Below are 23,777 nucleotides of genomic sequence, written 5' to 3' on the forward strand. Positions count from 1 at the left end.
TGCTGATCAAGACTGAGCTAAACAGAGCCCTTCCGTGGTCCCTCCCCAGCTGGCAAACTTCTTGGGTCCCTCCCAGCCCCGATCGTGCTTCAGTGGGGTCCCTCGGCCTGGCCTGCACCCTCTCGCAATCTGGGACCCCTCAGGGGATGTCGGAGAGCCAGTTCGGCCCCATCCCGCAGGCCAGGCTGAGGGACCCCACTGGTGCATGAATTTGTGCACCAGGCCTCTAGTTTATTAAATAAAGGTATTTTCCCCACATTATCATTTTAACACTTGGCATTTCAAACCAATTAAGAACCAAAAATAAGGTGGGGCCAGTCAACAAACCTTAATTTGGGAGGATGTTTTTCCAGCCTCTGGTTACCATAGGAATGCAAGATAGAGCCACTGGTGAAGGTATATATTTACCCAGCACATTCCCCACCACAGCTTAAAAGCAATATTTCTCACTCTAATTCCTTCCTTTTTGTTGTTAAATATCTGGATCCTGGATTGTCTGTTTTACTCTTCCTTTCTTCATCTGCTAGTACATATTATTCTCATTGGTCAATGCACAAAATTCTATATGATCCCTACTGAAACCTATTAACATACTCAAAGGATAAAAATAGTTTATTTTGTAAAGGCTTATCTATTACACACCTATCAAGGGTTGTTTACTATGAAAAGCCTTAACTTGTTACCAATATAAATCATAGTTTAGTTAGTTTCTTCCTATCCATTCCCATTCAGCATACTATGATATACTGAGTAAAAGAGGGTCTATATCTAATCTCCTGGATTGATAATGAAATCACAATATAGCTTTAATGACCATTTGAAGGCTCATTAGGGGGCATTGTTTGAGGAATGTTGTTAGGACTAGCATTTTAAGAAACAGAATATATGCTTCAAACAAGACTTAGAGACTCCAGAATTTACTGCCCTTTAAACAGTATTTTTTAAAGCAATAGCTTTCAGAACTTTGCACACTGTGTGCTTTAAAAATGGTCTTTCCATAAAATCTCAAAGGCTGAAAATAGAATTCTTCAATGAATATATAGGCAATCAATAAAATGCCACATTATTAATTCACCTTATGGTACTTTGATGCTTTTAACATTATAATATTCAACTAGTGAAAAGAGAACATAGCAGGAGGGGTTAGCCTTTCATTTAAATTGGTGCTTGAGCTTTGCAATTACTTCAAATGTCATTGCTGATATTTGAAGAGCTTTCCAGTGAAATTTTTTTCAAGTTGGGTATTTGACTGATATGATAAACCTTAGGCCCTATCTTGATGCTACTAGACTGTATGATGAAAAAATTAATTTTATCTTACAATGTGTGCCAGACTTTCAACTGATAAGGAAACAGGAAACAAAGGATTATGCTAGGTCAAAGGTCATCATATTAGTGATTAAATTTTATACTATGGACAAGTATTTGTTATTCAATTGGTTCCTTTTTGCAAAAATCTTCTTTGAAAGCAATTTAAAGCAAATAAAAAGATACATAAAGCTTAAAATACTTAGTAAAAAGACAGGAAAGGCATCAAAAATCTGTTGTTGTTTTATTTTATATTTATCAACTAAAGGATAATATAATATAGACACATATGACATTTGTCAGTAAACCAGTTTATTTAATTCTGTTGGCTAAAAGAGTCTTTAGAAAACATTTATTTAATGTAAAAAATTCCCTCTTACAATTCCACATTGGTATTTATTGATAATTTATTTCATTTCAGTTGTTCATTATGACATTGGAAGGTCTGAATTATGATAACAAACATTTCTCTAATTTTATTTTCAATAGCACTAATAGCCACTGGAAAATCACATTCTCATACAATATTAACAACCAATTATTTAAAAAAAAAATAGTATCTGAACTCTTCACTGAGTTTCAGAATTTTGTTTTGTCTTATTTTAAAAGCTTTCTTTCACTTAACCTAAAACACAAGAAAGCTCATGTTTGGTTTGCTCTGTAACTCTGTCCAAGGCCCTGAGTTAAGAACAAGTGCTGGAAATTTGGAAATAAAACAGGACTGATGAGAAAAGAATAGTGTGGAAATTAACCAGCCTTCTGAGCTAACAGTATCCTTCCAAATAACACAGCTACTGACAAATCACAGACCCAACTGTAAGTATTAAATTCTCCCACAATTACACAATGTAACTTCATATTCTGAGGATAGAAACAATCTTGTAATACATGGTGAAGAAAGTACTATAATAGAACTCAATAGTATTAATACCTTTGTCTTCAGAAAGGTGTGTTTTAGAAATTTTGATCATAATGCAATCTGCTCAAAGCTGTTAGACTATGGATAATTTCACTCAATTTTCCAGTAGGTTTCTGCCTTGAATAAGTAAATAGTGGGTAATGGTTTGTGTCAAAGTTCTTGCCACACTCCATTAAACATAGAGCATGACAATCTGATCAGATGTCTCTTTTATAGTCAGAAACTGACTTGTGACTTTGTGAGTTACTCAGCTACATCAGGTCACTTCCGAAGTCTCATCTTTTCATCTTGTCCAAATCCCTGATGGTTTTACATCTGACACATTTGAATCTCAGCACCGTGACCTTATTCAGCCTGCATTTGATAAAGTCAAACACTGCTATTGAAATAATATCAAGTTATTCTTAAGGAGCTGAATGGATAAGCAAATAATACTGACATTAGTAGAATTTCAAATTTTTACATTATTTTATCTTAGTGTCTAGTAGACCAACTAAAACACAATTATGCCTAGATCTGTATTCAAAGCATCAAAAACTTGAACTTGTTCAATCTTAGGAGATAAATTTAATGTTTGCTGAGTAATCTATACTAATAATAGAGGAATATGGAAATTGTCTGGGACGCCATCACAGTAACAGTAGTGACCAGCAGGCTGCCTGGGGAGACAAGGCTGGCAGGGGGGTTAGTGAGGGATGACCAAACAACTGAACAGCAGTCTGTGTGGGGCGACCAGGCCAGTGGAGGTGGGGGGCAGTTAGGGGTGATCAGGCCAGCAGGCAAAGGCAGTTAAGGGTGATCAGGCTGGCAGGGAGGGAGCAGTTGTGGGTGATCAGGCAGGCAGGCAGGTGAGCACTTAAGAGCCAGCGATCCCAGATTGTGAGAGGGATATCTGTGGGGTCCCATATTGGAGAGGGTGCAGGCTGGGCTGAGGGGACCCCCTGCCCGACCAGGCCTCTAGTTATTATATAAAATTACCCTGGGTCTCATGCAACACAGCCAACACTAGATAATTTAAATCAGTCTAACCAACCTAAATACTGCATACAATAATTGAATGAACACGTTATGCATATCCAGCTTAAAATTATGCAAGTGCAGTGCTGACATTAATATCCAAGTAAAGTTTTCAGCCTGCAACTACACTTTGTTTTATGATAAACTGGTCTGCAACACTGGATTTTTATTAATTATTAAAATGTTATGTACAAATGTTTGGCAATTCCTAAACCCAAGATAATGACTATAAAACTGTTTATTGAATTTTCTCAGATTTTAAAGTCTTATTTTTTATGCACTCTTTAACACATATCTATTTAGAGGTTGCTATGAACAAGTCTTGTAACATCTAGTCAACTATTTTTTTATTTTTTTGCATTTTTTTTCTTTATCGATTGAGGTATACATACGTGTTTTTTATCCCCCCCCAGCCCCGCCCCCTCGACTCATGCCCTCACCCCCCTGGTGTCTGTGTCCATTGGTTAGGCTTATATGCATGCATACAAGTCCTTTGGTTAATCTCTCCCCTTACCCTCACCCTCCCTGACCTTCCCTCTGAGGTTTGATGGTCTGAACTATTATTGACTTTCTTCACAACCCTGGGAGTCAGGGAGAGTGTTAGTATGGCATTTGTTCACACAGATGAATCCGAGGTTCAGATACAGAGAGTACCATGGTGCTTTTCAGGCAATGGAGCTCCCAATAATCTTAATACTTTAGCTCCCACACCAAATCACCCAAGAACCAGAGTTGCTGAAACTGGAAAGGATCTCAGTGACTCCTGTCATCTCAGGGGATCATCAAAAACCTGTAACTCCAAGCTTCTAGTTTTCCCATCAGTACTTTCACTGAGACAATTGGTTACTTTGGGAGGAAGCCAGCTTAGCATAAATTGTCATCCTTGCATGGCAATATGTTTGCCTGGTCCTTTGACATTAATTTTTTCAATCAATTTTGCATAACAATCTTTCAACAATTCCCATAAATTACTTTGGAGCTCCTAATTCTTCTCCCCTTCTAATTAATTTCTTCAGTTCTTCCTATTATTTCATAAATGGCAGCAATCCCCAGACCTCCTGACATCCTGGTTATTCTCCTCTGATTGTTTCCTTCAAAGTTGGATTGTTTGTGCTTAACTTTTTTTATTGAGGTATAATCTACATACAACGAAGTATAGGCATCTCAAATGTAGATGCAATGAATATGTATACACCTTTAACGCTTGGTTTTCTAAGCTCATAAAAACAGAATCTCAACAAACACCTCTAGCATTTGACAAGTAGGAATCACCTTAATCTAGTTATTTCCCAATTGACAGAAAAACAGGTTGTATTTTTGTTTGTTTGTTTTGGGGTGGTTTTTTTGCTTTTGTTTTTCTTTCTTGCTTGCAATTACTAAACAGGATTTTAAAAACAATTTCTTTTTCACATTATTTTTCTTCTTTTAATAGGCACACATTCTTATTATAAAATTTTAACATTTTGAAATGTATAGTTTAGGAAAAGAAAGTCTCTCATAAATCCTCTCTCCTGAAATGTTTTGAAAACTTCAGAGGATAAAGTGTATACTAGACACTCTCTGTACATCATTGAATATTTGAATGTTTCTAATTAGTCTTTGTCACTCAAAAATTTTCACGATACTTCATAGAATTATGGAATGCCTTCTATTTAAAGGATGGAATTCAGAAAAATCCATTAATTTGGGATAGGGAAAAAATTAAATTGTACCTTCCTTTTCACTTCCTTCAATGAATGCAGCAGCAAACCATTACAGCATTAGCAGTCACTGCTACTTAGTCACTAATGAGATTACCCATATTTTCATATCAGATGTCTCTAAGTGTTCACTGTGTTCATTAAATGGACCCAATGTTAGATCATGTTACTTCATGGATTCATAGTGAAACACACAGACTACTAGGTGCTTTTATCATTATTTTTATAACTAGAGGCCCAGTGCACGAATTTGTGCACGGGTGGTGGCCGGCCAGCCCAGCCCCAATCAGGGTGGATCAGGGCTGGGCCTGTCAGGAGGAGGAGATGGCTGGAGGTTAGCCAGCCAGCCCACTTTGATCGTGCTGATCAGGGCCAGCTGGCTGGGGGAGGCATCTGTGGGTGATTGACCAGTGGGCCTCATACCCGATTGGGGTTGGGGGGCCAGTTGAGGGTGGGGCTAGCCATGGGGAGGGGCTGTGGGTGGTGGGCTGGCCAGCCCTATCCCCAAATGGGGTAGGGGGTGCTGGTCGGGGGCCAGCAGCCTGGGGGAGGGGCCATGTGTGGTTGGCCGGCCAGCCCTGCCCCTGATGGGGTGGGGGAGCTGATCTAGGGGTGGAGCGGGGTGGGGGGAGGGGCTGCAGGAGGTTGGCAGGCTGGCCTTGCCCGCTATGGGGTGTGGATCCGGGGTGGGGCCAGCCTGGGAGAGGGGCTGTGGGCTGATCAGGGTAGTGGGGCCCACTGGGGGCATGGCCAGATTGGGGGAGGGGCTTCAGGAAGTTGGCAGGCCAGCCCTGCCCCTTATTGGGGTGGGGGTGTGTGATCAGGGGCAGGCCGGCCCGGGGGAGGGGCTGCGGGCCTATAGTGGTGGGGCAGGCTGATTGGGGGCGGGCTGGCCAGGGGGAAGGGAGGGGGCATTTGACCAGTGGCCCGCTCTTGATTGAGGTAGGAGAGTCTGATCAGGTAAAGGCCCACAGAGGGGAGGGGCCATGAGGTTGGCTGTCTGGCCCCACCCCCCTGATCCGGCTGGTTCGCTGGCCACAGTGGGCATCAGAGCAACTGGTCATTGCGGTCATTATGACCCTTACGGTCGCTGGCTTTTTATATATAAATAGATTATTTTAAATATAATCTTTTTTTTGAAATCCTACATTTTATATTCTATTTTGAAAAAGGTTTGCCAAAACAGGGTACAATTTTAACAAAATTATTTAAGAGAACTCCTGACCTGGACTCTCATCTTGACTTACTATCTCATAAGAAAGCCTATGTGCATTCTCAACAACTGTGATTGGCCATAGCGCCCTTAAGTTAAATCGAAGTAGGCCTTTTTGTTAAGTCACCAGTGACATCTTTAATGACTTCCCATTTCCTACAGAATAATCTAAATATTACCTCACCTATAGTCAATACAATCTACCCCGTGGGTTAAACATCCTTGTTCCCCAAAGCTATTATACACTTTCAACCTCTTTGCTTATAACCTCTCCTTTGCCCAGTGTCCCATTTCCCCGGCAAATAAGCACTTTGCAGTGATCAGAGGCCAGTTCTTCTCATCCTATAATCATACAATTGTCTTTTGCAACCTTATTAAAATTTAGCCAATAACTGCAGACTAGCAATATTGTTTTGAATGTTCCTCCTGCCCTCTAACACAAACGTCATACCTCTTGATTAAAAAACACTTCTGCTTTATACAGAAGAAAACACTTTGAGGCGATAAGATTGGCACCTATACTTGGTGAAAATGTTTATTAAAGGAGAGTAAGATGAAAGTGACACATGCCTTTACTAAACATTTTAACTGAAAACATGCAAATGAATATTCTTTACCAGTGAATAAATATAGTGCCAAGACTCACTCTATAAAAATGTGTCCTCTAGTTAGAGTTCAATGGCATCTTTCTCACTCTCTTTGACACATCACTTGTGATTTCCAGGTTTCTATTTCTTTAAAGTGAAGTAAGATCACGCACATAGTTGTTGAATACATCTGAGTGCAGAGTCTCTCTAGATTTTTATGACATTTCTTTGTCAGTTGACTTGCCTACAATTCATTGCAACAATTATTTTTAGTGATGGGATTTTACTGAGGCATTGCAAAGCATTCAGTGCAGTATTCATAACAACACCTTTCTTTTCTGTACTTGTTTTTTCATCATTTCATGTCCTGTTTAAGTACAACATGTAACCACATACCACATACAAGCTTTACCAAGTTTGGGGAGGGGCAGGCAACTGATTCTCAGGACTAGATAAACTGGTATGAGTGAAGCCCACGATAGAGACACTCACTCCCATTGAGTGTATATTGGCACGCCAACAATGACTGTCAGTGGGTTTTACAGAGAAAAGAGACATGTTGAATCTGGCAAGGAAATTACGTGATGATCTGTTAAGAGAGCTACCACTTCAAAAATATGTATATCACTTTTATTCACTTTTACATTTCCAGATTCTCTCTACCCCAATCTTTTACATAATTTCTGTGAACTAGATCTAGAGAAATACTTTTTTAAATAAAAAGAGCTTCAGGGGTTTTATTAAAAGGAAAACAAAGCAGGCATTGGAATCAATGATACAGTGTTGGACAATGAAGTCTGAATCCATTCCACTTCAATAGAGGTGGTAGGCACCTCAAGACAGAATTTAGACTAACCTCCACCTCCCCGTCTCCACTGCTCCCTTCCACCTTGGCAGACAAATTTATGATTGGCCAGCATGAGAAATGAATTGGCAGTGGAGCAATATATATGCAACTATGATACATTTTTAACCCAAACAGCTATTGTAACCTATATTTAAAATGTATATGTATGCTTTAAAACTTACAAAAAGAAAATTCTCACAAACTTTTAAATTGCTAGAGAGCAACTGGACCGTCTAAAAACTGTTGCTATTCAGCATTAAATGTTACATTAAAAAAAATCTGAATAAAATATTTTTCAATACTTAAATTCAATACTTAAATACCTGCTTTACTCCACAAAAACATGAGCTATCTTAACTAAATGGAAGCAATTTTGTGTAGAACAAGGCAGCATGACAGAAGCAGGAAAATGCAGTAACAGCTTCTAGCAGATTTTAAACAACAGTCTTTTGTGGACATGTACCTCAGAGGTAATCAATTCTAAACTCTTCAATAGCCCCTAGAAGCACCACCACATTCCAATGCAATACTGGATTTTCACTGACTTCTACTAATATATGGCTAAAGTTACTAGTAGTATAAACTCTGGAAAGCCACTCCCCATGTCCCCAGCTGAAGATGGAGTATAGTGTGTCATATGACTCAAGGATACAGTAAATCTCTACCATAGTCCCCCTGACGTGCTGCAAGCCCAAGGTGGCTGGATGGTTCGGCACATAGAGATTCAAAAGGTGATCAGCCACCTAAAACCCTCCCATGCAATGCCCGGGCTGTTGAAAGTTATGAGGGTTGCACCTTTCATTCAGCTAACAACTGGCCATTTCAGTAATGCCTGGACTTTATTGTTGTCTGTGTGTTTTACATCTACTACTGCTGCTGGGCATTTAAACCTTACCCAACATGGTGGCCCTATGCCTCCCGTACTTTCTCTGTTAGAGAAAGGCTATCAGACCATTTCCTCCTTGGAGTCCCAGACTTCCTAAAGTATTCTGTTATGCATGGAATTGTATCCCCCTCGCCCCACAAAATCCCTTATTGAAGCCCTAACCACTAATGGGAATATATTTGGAGATAGGAGTTTTAAGGAGGAAATTACGGTAAAATGAGGTAATGAGGATGTGGCCCTAATCCAAAAGGACTAATGACTTTATAAGAAGAGAAGAAACAGCCAGAGTGCTTGCATGCAGAGAGAGGGCCATGTGAAGACACAGTGAGAAGGTGGCCACCAGAAACCAAGCCTGCTGGTACCTAGATCTCGGACTTCCAGACTCCAAAACTGTGAGACGCTAAAATTCGGTTGTTTAAGTCACCCTGTCTGTGGCCTTCTGTTTGGGAGCCCAAGCAGACGAACACAAGCTCCCAAGCCAGCCACCACTATTGTTCATTTTACCCCTTAGTGCCCCAATCTCTGCCCTTCTCTCTAACCTGCTTTCCCTCTTTGGGATTTGAAGAGAGAAGATCTTAAACAAGATAATGTCATTCAAATTATATTTAATGACCATCAAGAAGAATTTGATGTCTTATCCCAATGGAGCCTCAGCTCTTAGAAACAAATTCTGTTTTCCCTGGCTGGATAGGAAAATAAATATTCTTTGTTCTTAATGAGCCACCCTACTCAAAAAATCGGCAAAAATCATTTGGCTTTTAGCTTAAGGCACAAAGGAAAAACTCAGGTTGAGTTATTGTAACCCATTTCACATATTTATTTCTTAGCACTAAAAAGAAGAATGTCTAGACTAGAGGAGTGACTATAGGTCTTAGAGCCAATCAGATACAGCTGATCTTCCTGACTCTCCATTTTCTACCTTCCTCTAAAAGTTGGGACAGTGCCCAAACAGTGTGGTTCAGTGGTTGAGCATCAACCCATGTACCATGCAGTCACCAGTTTGATTCCAGGTCATGGCACATGTCCAGGTTGTGGGCTGAATCCCCAATCTGGAGTGCAAGAAGCAGCCAATCAACGTTTCTCTCTCATCTATGTTTCTATCTTTCTCTCCCTCTCCCTTCCTTTCTCTTAAAAAGGAAATCAATAAAAATCATATTTTTTAAAGTTGGGACAATAATATATGTGTCATCAGAATAAGGTGATAACTGAATACTTTCAGTAGATGTTCAGTTTGTCCTCCATTTGTAATACTGAGCATGACACTGTTGAAGGGATCAAGTTTTCCTTCATCTATAAAAATGGCAGACAAGTATGAATGCATTCAGAAGAAAATACTTTTTAAATAGTTAAAAGACAAAATGTTGATACTTGAGCATTGTTTCAGTATTCGAAAAATTTCTTCCACGGAGCACCACAATTCTTCTACCATGTCCAATTAATCAAATGCTGTTATCCTTCAAATGAAGCACTTCAGTTAAAAACACACTCAGAATTCAATGAGTCACATTTTGCCAGCTTGTTTAGAAATTAAAATGTCATTTGCTCCTGGAACATGTTTTTCTGGTTTCATCGAAGTGAATGTCATGATTTTTAATGAAGAAGAGCTCAGTGGACATACCATGAGATAATATATCAAGGGTTTAAATCTGGAATGGACTGTATTTTCTAAAAGTTTAACCCAACCTCTGGAAGGCCAGAGAAGTATATAAACATCTCATGTAGGCTCCCAACACAGGAAAAAATTAAATAGGAAACAGGGAACTATGGTGTGGTAAGGATTTTCATATGTAGGGAGAAGGTATACAATTAATTGCTGATGTGGGTTCCTCCGACCCCTCAAGTGAAGTAGGTCTATAAAAAGCAGCAAGCTCTGGTTTCTCTGCTCTGGAAATTTTCACTCCTCAAAAGCTTAAGGAAATGACCTCCTTCTAAAAAAAACTAAGGGGTAAAACAATGTCCTATGGTTGCATACACTCACCTTTGTCATGATCTTTTTTGTCACTGCCCAGCTCATTTGCTTGTTTGATATAAAATGAATTGAACCAATCTTTTTGTGGCTGAGGCACTATTCTCTCCCATCTTTGAAACCAGACGACTCCATGTGGTCAGTCCCAGCTCATTCCTTACACGACAGAACAGGAAGCTAAGGTTCAACGAGCAAATCGCATATTTCATTTTGTCAACGGTGAGGTCCCCTGAAAACCAAATGGCTTGAGGTAGTAGGAAATATGTCACCATTAGAAAGATAGGGCACAGCATTGGTTAAACTAAAATTTTTGCGGCAGTCATCAAGGCCACTTATGGCATGAAGAATAAATTCACACCATGCTTGTTTCCCCATAGAAATATTAACCAGGCCTTTCTGAGGAGGGTATCTGTGAGGGATGAGTGAACACTGCTCTACAGAAAACACTCTTACACATCTGCAACTCCTTCCTGAAGCCACATATCTCAAGTTTGGGGTGCAGTCAAACCCCAAATTGTCCTTCCAAATACATATAACCATGTGTTTTCAGAGAAATCTGAACCCATATGTTTCTGATTCACTCGAACAGCACTGCTAAGACTGCTCAAAGTATTTTACAAGCTTTTCTCAGGAAACATTTTGTATTTCAAACTCAAGAGTTATATTTAACCCAAAATAAACCAAATATAAACCCCTACCTATGGGGCATTAATTTGAACCAAAGACCACAAAACTACCTTTTAAAGAGAACAATTAGTTTCCGGGACATGCAGGGCCAAGAGCTATATATTCTTTCTAGTATTTCTCTAGCTGAGCTTGGTAAGCCACTAAAAGAACCACTTTTTAATCAAATTGAGAGAATAAAGCTTTATAGTAAATCCAAAATGGCACTTTATTAAATCTTTACTTCAAATAGATGTTATCATTAATAAACTTAGTTTAAAAAAAAACACACAACTTTAGACTAAGAGCACATTTAAAAAAAAATAAAGGAAATTGTCAGGTAATTTAGTTAGCCTTTCAGGCTTAAGTCTGTGATATAAATTGAAAATTAAGGATATTTATCTGAATTAAATCCTTTTAAAACATTCACAAATTTAATAGTAACATATTATGCACAAGGGATTTCAAATCCTTGCTTCTAATATCTACTGGATTTCAAAAGCAAATTCTAGACCAAATATTTGGAGTAACCTGAGTTTTGCCCATATACTATCTTCTTACTAGTTTAAAGGAGGTTTATAGAAATGGGACCCTGGAGAGAAATGATTTCTTCCCAACCATAAAACCAGGTGCATGGGAGGGTTCATTAACAGTCAGCACTAAACTGGGGCTTTCCTGGTGAGTATGTGGAAGTTGCTAGGATTTCCTCCAGCAGTAAAAGGAAATAAATATCAATTAGCTGTGTTATCTTGTACTGGTAAACCTCAATGTATGGAATGTTTTGTTGGAATATATATATATATATATATATATATATATATATATATATATATATATATATATATGTAATTCTATATAATAAAAGCCTAATACGCTTAAGTATCCGGTTGTCTGGTAGGCCGTTCAACCAATCAAAGCATAATATGCTAATGATATCTTAAGGCCACTCAACTGCTCACTATGACGTGCACTGACCACCAGGGGGCAGATGCTCCAACCAGTAGGTGAGCTTGCTGCTGGGTCCAGCTGATCGGGACTGAGTGATATGGGCCAGACATGCCCTGGAGCCCTCCTGAGGTCCCTCCCAGGACTTGATCGTGCACTGGTGAGGTCCCTTGGCCTGGCCTGTGCCCTCTCGCAATCTGGGACCCCTCGGGGGATGTCAGACAGTGGACGACCACTCGCTATGATGCACACTGATCTCTAGGGGACAGATGCTCAATGAAGTACCTGCCCCCTGGTGGTCAGTGCACTCCCACTGCGGGAGTGCTGCTCAGCCAGAAGCCAGGCTCATGGCTGGCGAGCACAGCACCAGTGGCGGGAGCCTCCCCACCTCCATGGCAGTGCTAAGGATGTCTGATTGCCGGCTTAGATCACTCCCAGCAGGGAACGGGCCTAACCCGTCAGTCGGACCTCCCTGAGGGCTCCTGGGTTGCAAGAGGGCGCAGGCTGGGCTGAGGGACACCAGCCCCCCCCTCCCCCGCCAAAGTGCACAAATTTTGTGCACTGGGCCTCTAGTATATTATATATGTAGTATATAATATATGTGCATATATACAATTAATGTTGAATAGAGGCAATCATTATCAAATTAATAAAAAACATATGACCCATATGGATAATTTCTTGTTGTATGAACTTACACAAATGTCCTTGAATGCCAGGAGCTGTTAGTTGATATCAAACTGTGGGAGATCACCTTGGTGACTTTATTTGTACTTTATTTAATCAATAAACCTCCACCCCTGAATCCACTTGCATTTTAGGAAAAACTAAGATAAAAGGAAAAAGTGATCAAGAAAAATACTTTCCATTTTCACCTCATTCAGACTTTAAGGTCTCATAAACGGACACCTCTAAATAGGAAATGAAACATTTCCCAAATTATAAATGTATTTTCTCTGCCATAAAATGCAAAGGCTGGGATTTTTCATAATTGCGTTCATCATTTTCCTTTTAAAGGTAAATTCCACCCGTTTTTAAAACAAAGTGATCTTTCCTTGTCTGTAGTCTTTTAAGTCAAGGAAGGCTGAGCGTTTTTGGCTGTTAAAACCGGCAGCTTTGCTGTTGAAGCGCCCTTCTAAATCTTCCTTCAGACCCATTTACTTCATGAAGCTTTTCATTTAGGTCTTATCAGTGATGCTTTACCCCTCCATACAATGTGGTTAGAGAAAGGTCACAAGAAAAACAAAGGAAGGTCAACTGTAGATTCGATTGTTTGCTGCCTCAGAGTTCTGTTAACCCTCGGGTGTTTTTTCACTTAACTTCTCTGCAAGCTTCTATTTGTACCTTAATCCACCAGCCAGCAACTCTACTGCTTGGAATGAAAAACATAAGAATCATGGGACATAACCAAACAGTTGTCCTGTGATTGCACATAAGCGATCAGAATTATTGTCTTAATAAAGCACATCATTTTCCTCAAGGTAAAATCTGAGTTCCACTCTGCACAGCATCAGATAATGTATATTCAATTTGGGAAATTTATTTCTTCCATTTTAGAGGAAGATTATTTCCAAAGATTTAATTCTTTGGAAGATGAAAACATATCCATTTCTTTATGATGTGCTTTTTACTCTTTCATTCCTTAAATAAGAATGATTAAACAGACTCGCTCTACAAACCTGATATAAATAACATGTATATAATTCAAACAAAGTACATTCATTCTTTCTCTTTTCTCAACACTGATGAAACCACTATCATAGGCAGTTCCTCAACGAAATAACATTGCTCTGGGGATGAGACTGTTAGAAAGGAAACAAAGTCACAAGAAAGTTCTAGGGTCTTCAAGGTGAGCCATTCTTTTATAGACTTTGCTCAATCAGAAATTAAAATAATGTGCAAAAAGACACTTATGGTGTCTCTACTAAGGCATTTAGGGCCAAGGGCTGGATTTAGAAAGACAAAATTGAGACTAGAATAGATTTCTTATTCCCTTCTCATTATGCTTTGGCAATGAAAATATATGTGCAAAAGGTCCTACATGTAGAGGACAAACTGGGCATAAGTATTAAATCAGATTGGCTTCCACCTTCCCGAGCAGACCCACCTCCAAGGGTGAGTGGCCCCTTAGGTTTCCTCCAGGACATTTTCTTCCTCCCAGGTAAGGAGGTGAGGTGACATCCAACTGACTTAGAAGGTCGCCAGGGAAGATTTTACTCCCTGCCTGGTGTTTAACCACTCCTACCACTAAGATAAGAAAGGTTAGAAAAGAGCTGACATTACTGTATCTAAAGGTATTACAACATAGATTGCTAGTGACAGCTAAAAATAACTTGCCATATCCTTAGAGGAAAAACTGAGCTATAAAATGTTTCCAAAGTGCAAGACAAGTACCACAGGTGACAAGATACATTTGTCAGACTTAAGACATCATATGCATTAGGCCAGGTAAAATGAGCACCCTTTATTTAACTTGGAGAATAAAATTTTCCCCAAATCACCCTCTTTTGAAATAAATACCCAATTGGCAACTTTCAACACTTCTTTGTTCTACTGAAATTGATTGTGAAAGGGGGCTGTGGAGAGAAGAGATAGAAGTGGTATTCAGTGATGAGTCTGAGTAGCTAAGTTCTACTCCGCCTCATTTGTAAAATAAATGAATGGAAAGGAGGAAAGAATGGACAGAAGGGGAAAAGAGAAATGAAGGGAAAGAGAGGGAGGGAAGAGAGGTAGAAGGAGGTGGGGGGCGGGGAAGAAAGGTACATCATGAAGTATTGTATTACAATGAAACCTAAAAACCTGACATCCTACGAATTGGGTCACCCTCACTGTGTATTTCACTATGTTCTGGGGTGTTAAGACGCCCAGATCTGACAGTCAACAACAATAACCATAATAACATTCTTCTTTCTAGACTCCTAATGGAATAGTAATACTGGTAATAATAGTAGCAAGAAAGCAGCACTGATAATTCCATTAACTTCCATGATCAGTAAATGACCCCTATCCTATTGGATCAGGCAATTGGCACAATAAATGAGTTCACAATAAATGAGGATTTTAATACTTCATACCATAGATAGGCAAAAATTAAAAAATATTCCAGTCCTCTCATCTTTTTCTTCCTCTGCATAACCATAATTCATTCCAACTCCCAGGAGCTAAAAATCCTCTCTCACTTTAAGTAACTGCTCAGCTACCTTTTACAACAGTAACTGTAATTTGCAATTTAAAAAAAGCTCAAAGCAAACTTCTTCCATGTTCGTGTTTATGTATGCAGCTTAAATTACACTGTTTTGCATCCATAAATATGCAATATTATCATGTTACTGAGTCATTTGATGTTTTGATAATCACATCCTAAAATCTAAACTCCAGCAGGTCAGGATTCCCTCATTTCCCTGATTTCTATAGTGATGCATTCTACAGAGATTTAAAAGGTGATTGGAATTTGTTAATTGATTGAGCATTCAGTAACTTCAGAAAATTAATAACATAGATCAAAGAGATAGAAAAGAACAAGACAGGAGGCCAAGAGAAGGATGAAATAATTGGCTTAAACAAGATGAGGGCCTCTTAGAATAACAAGCAAAGAGGTTCATGTTCTCTCTCCCTTCCCCTCTGTAATCTTGATGTCCAGATGAAATGAAAAATTGGGTCACTCATTCAAATTGTGTATCTAACACCAGGCATCCGGATATTTGGCATCAAGTGGGGAAATAAAAACATTGGGTGCTTGACCATTTTTTTTTTTAACTTTTCATTTAGATCTTATAATTTTAGATAAAGGACCAATGAAACATTACTGATAGAAGTGATATTATGATGAAAATAGTGGCATAACTGAGTTATTTTGGAAGCTGTATTCTGAATAGAGCTTATAGATGGGAAAGGAGAGGTGAGATTCAAGGACATGGAAGAGTAATGGTGTTGGTTTAGTTATTTTATAGGTTGTCACACATTAAGATGACAAAGTGTTCACACTGAGGGTATAAACTACTTCTTTTTTTAAACAACAGTATATTTTAAAAAGAGAAGAGACAGTTTTAGAATCACACATACTCTAACAATTTTCTAATAAATAGCAGCCCACAGCAGCTGGTATGACACTACATCAGCTTTTCAGCATTTCAACTCACATAGTAAACTGAGCATTTGGGTTTGTCTCAACAAACTCTTGCCTGCTAAAAACGGAGGGTTTGACAGATTTTTAGAAATGTTCCATGAATCCTAATTTATGAGCAAAAATTGGTAAGTGAGCATGCCAGTTAAACCAAATAGTGAATGTTAATACCAAATAGTGAATCTTAATTCATTGACATGGTATTTCCACGTATAAAGGAAAAATAGTTTGCAAAGCAATTATGGGAAAGTGTTTACCGATTGAATGTTGCATCATTTATTAGTTTGCGTTTCTTGATTTTCTTGCCAGTAATTGTTTACTGAAATCTATCTTGCACAGCAATTTACATTTCAGTTAGTGTCCACTCATCATTGACTTTGACACTTATTTCATTTAGAATAACAATCAATAAATCAGGGTCATTTCCCAAGGAAGCCTTTTCATGCAAGAAGCATACAAAATTGTCAAATAAATGAAAATAGCCATCATGAATTGTTGAGCTCTGCAGTGTCATTTCAAATTAATCTCTATAAGCCATTTTAAACCTCTTGACAATAGCTCTAATACTCAGCTTTCCTCTTTTCTGCTAACAGCAGGAACTGAAAACGTTGTTGGCATGGTAAGAACCTGAATGCTATAACAGACAAGAGAGAAATAACTAAGTTTCCATTGTTCATGTGAGAAGCAGAGTGGGGGAAACACGCGACCTCATGAACATGCCCACAATTCTGCATGAGACAGAGTTGGTGGGCCTCTGTCAGGAAGGTCCTGCCCAAGAGATAAGAAAAGGGAGTGACCGCACAGTGTTCATGGCGAAGGAAGTTGGAATTGCATAACCGGTCACCATTCGCTTTCTTTGTATGGGGCATTGTGTCTAAGCATTGTATAAATAACAGCGGCTTTGGTATGTACTAAAAAAAAAATGACCCTTTTATTCTCTTTTTACTTTAATTAGCACAGGAGACTCATTTTCAATTGAAAACATATTGGAAAGTTTTCTCTGAGTGCTTTATATGTAAAATAAAGTGAGAGTTCTACTAAAGAAAGAGTATAGCGCATGTGGGAAATGAAAAAGCAAAATCTACAAGAATTAAAAGTAATCCGTTTTCAGGTCAATTGTTTTTGGAATAAATGTAATTGTTGTAAATAGTCAAAAGTACATGGGCACGGTAAGAGAATCATGAAAGTAACACTTTTAAAAGAGAACTCTCTCAAACTAAGTTATATACATTACCTGTCAATATAGCAAGTCTCCAGCAATGAAAAGAAAGTGACTCAAGTTTCAGGGTTTATTGAAGATTCTAGGAATGGGGGAAGTAACCTGCATTTTGAAGAAATATACAGTAATAGTTTCAGCAAAAGCAACTATAGCTATTGAAGGGGAAATATAAGTCATAAAAGTGCAAATGGGTCTTTTGACACATTGTCAAGTATGTAAATGTAGTGAAATTAGGGGGAAATCTTAAGGCTATTCTAAAAAAAATAGTATTAAAAATACTTTTTAAAATTTTAAGGAAAATTTGTGCTATGGTATTGTATGCACAGATGTGATCCCATAGCCCACATTCCATTAACCACTGGTTTGTATAACAAGCTAGAAATATCTTGGCTCAGGAAGTAAACAGACATTCAATCACATTTCTTTCAACCACCCAATAAGTTAAAGTGAAAACAATCCAGTATTGATTATATAGGGGTCAAAAGACAAAGAGGTTTAGAAAGAGTTTCATTCATTACAAAGAATTCTACAATCGGGGACTATAAGAGTTTCTACCTAGAATAGATACACTTTTGTGGCAAAGAAAAAAAAAATCTAGGTCAGAACAGTTGAATGAGAAATATCTGTAAAGGAAAAAGCAAAGACAATAGAGCCTTCTAGGGAACAGCATACGATTTCAAAAGTTGGGAAATGAGACTAATGGATAGAATCCATGTAGACATATACCAGGCATATGAAATTGCTGATGCCAGTAAGCTCTGGATTTTCATATTTCATTCTGTCTCTTGCTAAATGACAATGTGATCATTTCATTGGCCTTGACCAAACTTTTTCACTTCGTCCTCCCAAAATAAAAATATTCAGAAGAGGTAAAAACTCATTCTAAAGGTGCCCCACACCCCCCTTTTCAAATTATTACAGCAACCTATATCTAAAAACCTTGCTACCACAATTCTGAATGCATTCAAGTGTAACACAGACTTGTGCTCACAACCCCAAAACTCAAAACTATAAAGTTTATGTTGTGTGACAAAGAAATATTATGTCTTTGAAAGGAGAAATAGCAACCGACAACGAAAATTGTATTCCGGAAATAACCAGGTGATTTAAAGCTTTCTAGATAATCACCAGCAACTAGAATGATAATACTTTAATAACATATTATATTTAAATAGCACCTTTCAAACTCCATCATGCTAATCTACACAACATGTTCACAGGTAAAAAGGAATGGATATTACTCCCATTTTAGATTAGAAAATTGAAGTGTAATAGAGGATGGCTTTCCTGAGGTCTCTCCAGGTCTTGGCAGTGTACCCAGGATTAGCTACTCAGGTGTGCTTTTCATTAGATTTTACTGCCTCCAAACTGACTTAGCTGATGGAACGAGTTGGCCTCCAGTGCATTTTTTCAGCACCCCTCTGTAGACGAGAATTTCTCAGTGGTTTGACCAAATCTCAGGCTTTCTCCACTTCCTGCAATCACCTGGTGGGTGTCCTGTGATGCCTTCCTGGGACCTACAGAAATAACACCCACAACTCCCCTAATCCATTCTTAGTCCTCAGGCTTTGCCACAATCTAAATGCAAAGAATCAAGTATGCCATGAGTTAAGGTTTTCTCAAGGTATAAATCTTTCTCAGAGTTTTCTCAGCTCTGCATATATCTACCCAGTTGTTAGAATTCAGCCTCTTCCTGACCTTGTCCTTTGAGAAATGTCCATATTTATTTTTACTTTATTTCCTATCCTCAAACTCAGCTGACCTCCCTTTGGGGCCCAGCCTACATTTATACAAACCCAGGCCCTTTTCCCTAGTTCATGAAGAATGCAGACTTAAGGTTCCAACATTCTGGGCCAGATGGCTAACTCCAATTCCAACCTCACAGCATTCCTAATTTGACCAATGATGCAGCAGAGACTCAAAAAAGAGCAAGACTCATTCTCACGGACACATCAAATGTCAGCTTAAATCCAGGTCTTCAGACATCCAGATCAAGGTATCTTCCAACATCAGTGATTGCCAGCCACTCCCAGCACAGTGCAGAGTTGAATGTCATCGTATATAATGAGTGATGCTACCTTTGGGGGTGTCCTCAGGAGAACAGAGTGGAGATGAGAAAAGAGTTGAAAAGCATTGAGCAACACCATGCATCCTACTCCAGAATCTTCCTGCACCTCCCTTCTAACTCATGCTTGTGTTTCCTTCTCCCACATGCTGTTCTCTGAGCAGTGAGGTCTCACCTTGTTTCTCATTTACTGCTCAACAGGGTCTAAGTGCTCTTTAGACAAGTGATTCTTTTCTCTCATGTATTACAAAGAGCTCTATACAAATACACTGTTTATATTGAACAATCTGCAGATGACATGCTGTCTACCACAAAAGGACATTTTCGTATAAATAATCAGTAAGACTATTCACAAGTGGCTTCAGGGAGATGTTCTAATCCATGTACAAAGCGATAATAAGAATAATACCTTTGTATAGGGATTTGTTGTATATAACACATTTTAAAATATATCATTGCATTTGCAAGCAAATTATTTAGCCTCTCTGAGTTTTATTTTCTTCACATGTATAAGTATTGTTACAAATGTTCCATGAGATGGAAACATATTTAGAAGATTTTAGAATTGACCCAAGAATTCAAATACCGCCCTAGCCGGTTTGGCTCAGTGGATAGAGCGTCAGCCTGTGGACTCAAGGGTCCCAGGTTCGATTCCAGTCAAGGGCATGTACCTTGGTTGCGGGCACATCCCCAGTAGGAGGGTGTGCAGGAGGCAGCTGATCGATGTTTCTCTCTCATCGATGTTTCTAACTGTCTATTCCTCTCCCTTCCTCTCTGTAAAAAATCAATAAAATATATTAAAAAAAAAAAGAATTCAAATACCATTTATATTATGATTTTTATTGTCAATGTGTTTTTCAAAATGAGAACAAGTGAGTATCATCTGCCATTGATGTGAACATCAAATACAGTATTTTCATACTCACTGTAAATATTAGCCACCTTCAAAATGTTGCTAAGCATTTAGCAAACTATTCAATGTTCTCTAAAGATCTTTATTTAGTTGTGATAAAAATTATAAATTTTGCAATAGGCAGTAATATTTCCTTTGAGATAGATATTTTTAAGTCAATCCCACTTGATATTGATGATTTGTTTAGTCTGACTTGTTAAGTAATCTTGTGGATGGAGTTGTCCACTGATTGTACAAGACATTCTTTTGGGGTGACCTAATTTATTCACTTGGCTCAAAATCCATTTCAGATACCAAGGACGGCCAACTGCATATCACTAGCCCAGACTTCTCTGAATTCCTGCTTCATGCATCTAATGCCATGTTTGATGCTTGATGTATTTATTTATATAATCATTTCAAAATTAAGATACATAAACTTGATCACTTGATTCAATTTTCATGCAAAATAAAACAAGCTAGTAAAATTATCTTTTGGGGTTTTAATGACATCCTATATAATAAAGAGCTAATATGCAAATGGTTGTCATGCCCTCACATCATCACGCTGTAATGGCTCAGACACTCAACACTGGGGAGAGAGGAATAGGGACCAGCCAGGCACAAATGAGCTTGTGAGAGAGGAACGGGGATGAAGCCAGGCTGCGGCCCGGGAGAGGGACAATCCGCATGCCCCATGGCCCCCATGGTCCCAGGCACCAGCGGCTGCACCTATGGCCTGGGAGAGGGATAAGCCACCCACCCTGTACTCCTGGGCACCTGTGGTTGCAGCCTGGGCAAAGCCACCCACCCATGGTCCCCTGCAGCTGCAGCCGGCCTGGGCAAAGCCGGCCCAGGTCCTGGGTGCCTGCAGCCATCCAGAGGAAGGAAAGCCTGAGTCCCAGGTGCCTGCAACTGGCCAGAGGAAGGAATCCTGGGTCCCAGGTGCAGGGTGAGGCAGAGGCAGTTAGGGGCGATCAGGCCAGCAGGGAAGCGTTTTGGGGCAATCAGGCAGGCAGGGAGAGGTAGTTAGGGGCAATCAGGCAGGCAGAGGTGGTTAGGGGCGATCAGGCAGGCAAGTAGTTAGGAGCCAGTGGTCCCAGATTGAGAAAGGCAGTGGGACATCCCCCGAGGGGTCCAGATTGGAGAGGGTGTAGGCTAGGCTGAAGGACCTCTCCCCCATGCATGAATATTGTGCACCAGGCTTCTAGTTTTATTATAGACAAAGATGTCTTCGATAAATTACATTGGTTATTTTCCCCCCTAATAGCTTCTTTTAGAAGATTCCTACAGTTACACACACACACACACACACACACACACACACACACACAGACATATCTTAAATAATAAAAGCATAATATGCTAATTAGACTGGATAGCCAAGCATCCTTCCAAATGTCCTTCCGGACAAAGCTGCAGCGGCTCTGAGGGCTGAGGGCAGGCAGCCATGGCGGCCAGCAGTGGCAGCAAAGGTGGGGTGATGCTGGGTGGTGCCTTCCCCAGATCATCCCAGTCACCTCCCACAGAGGGAGGCCTACTGATGGTTTAGGCCCACGGGGAGCAGGCCTAAGTCTTCAGTAGGACATCTCCTGAGGGCTCCCATACTGTGAGAGGGGGCAGGCCGGGCTGAGGGAAACACCCCTCCCCTCCCCAGTGCATGAATTTTTGTGCACTGGGCCTCTAGTATAAAGATATATTCCCAGGAAGGATTTGTAACCATAGAGAAATTTTGTTAATTTAATAATTCTGAAGCTGAATGTTTAAATGGGCTTCAGAGCACGGAATTTTAAAAAATCATTATAAGGCTGACTCAAATACTAGAGATAAACGTATTCATTGTGATGTCCCAGAATCTGAGATGCAGGTAGGATGTTTCACAGGTTGAACGGAACAGCAGCAGGAGCACATTATCAGCTAAGAACAGATTTCCTGTTTGTCAGTTTAGGAACCGTTCCTGTATGTGTTGGCTGATGGCCTCTAAGCTAGTAATTATTTTATTAATGAAAAAATAGAGGAAATAAGATCATCCATTATGCCCTGAACAGTGTCTCTTAGCTTTCTCATCACCTTTGTATTAGACGTTAAATTGCCCCTCACAGACACAAATGAGTACCAGTCCCCAGGCTTCCCAGAAACACCATCACACCAGGCTTTTCTCTGAATTTCCCATGAGTCCACTGAAATCCTGGGGGCCAAAATGAGTGATCCTTTAACACAAAGCAGGAATTTCTTTGAAAAATCCCTAGTAGATAGGTTTCCTCTCCCAGGTGTCTTCTCCTTTTTCCCAGCCAAGGGCTCAGCTCCAAACTCCCCTAACTTTCCTCTCCAGCAGCAATCCATCTGCCTTGCCAACATGATCCTTAGACACACACAATAGCTTCCTTTGGGGAACCTAGACATAACTTATTCTTCTCAACAGGGTTCTAATTTAATTAAATATGTTTATAAATTTGGGCCCGACATCTTTAGTCTAGAATTTCAGGCTCTGGTCCAAAATGACCTTCTTTTCAGTCATAGCTACCACTGTGGGTACCATGATTTTAACTGAACCATATACTTTCTTTGCCCTATGCAGCTTTGGCTTATAATTCCAAACTCTGTGGCTTTGTGTGTGTAACTTTTTTTGCCCAGTGTCAACTCCCTTCAATCCGACTTTTATACTTTATTCCAAAAGAGCATCTCCTTCACCAACTTTCCCAAATCTCTCCATTCAAACGCTCTCTTCCAGCTCCAAATGCCTCCAATCATTTATGTAAATACTTATTATGATTCATATCCTATACCTCAATGGATTTTAATGACTGATACACTTATTTAATTTCTCTCATTCCTTGCTCTTTTTTGTAATTTTCCAAAAAGTATGCTGAAAGAATACTGTATGAAATAATGATTCAGATATGTACTCTGTAGCCAGAGTGTCTTAGTTCAACTCTTCTACTAGGTTTATGAACTTAGGAAAGTTACTAAATATCTTCATGCCTCAGTTTTCCCATCTTTAAAATAGCATAATAATCAAGCCTATTCATAGGCTTATTCTGGGAATTAATTGACCTGATACTTATAAAGCAAAAGTAATCAATATACTTGTTTAACAAATAAATACTTGAATGAATTATAAGTTTAGCAGAATAGTTGGATGTTAGGTATGTTCACTTTCAAAAACAGGGAGTAGCAAAATAGAAACTCAGATCTCCAGCAAAGGTAACAGAGATGAAATCAGACAGTGACCATAAAGTAGGCATCTGAGCATCATGAAAAATAGTGGTCCCACAAAGCGCAGGCGGTGGATGTGTCATGAAAGTGTGCTGTACTTTTTAGTTCACAACCCACTTTCTTTTACTGGGTGAAATAAAGTTTATGGGTTCAGCTATCTACCTTTGTCTTGAGTTTTTATTGAGTGATAAAAGATAGAAGAGTACAAGTA

The sequence above is a fragment of the Myotis daubentonii genome, chromosome 2 (genome assembly GCF_963259705.1).
Source record: "Myotis daubentonii chromosome 2, mMyoDau2.1, whole genome shotgun sequence".
Classification (NCBI taxonomy): Eukaryota; Metazoa; Chordata; class Mammalia; order Chiroptera; family Vespertilionidae; genus Myotis; species Myotis daubentonii.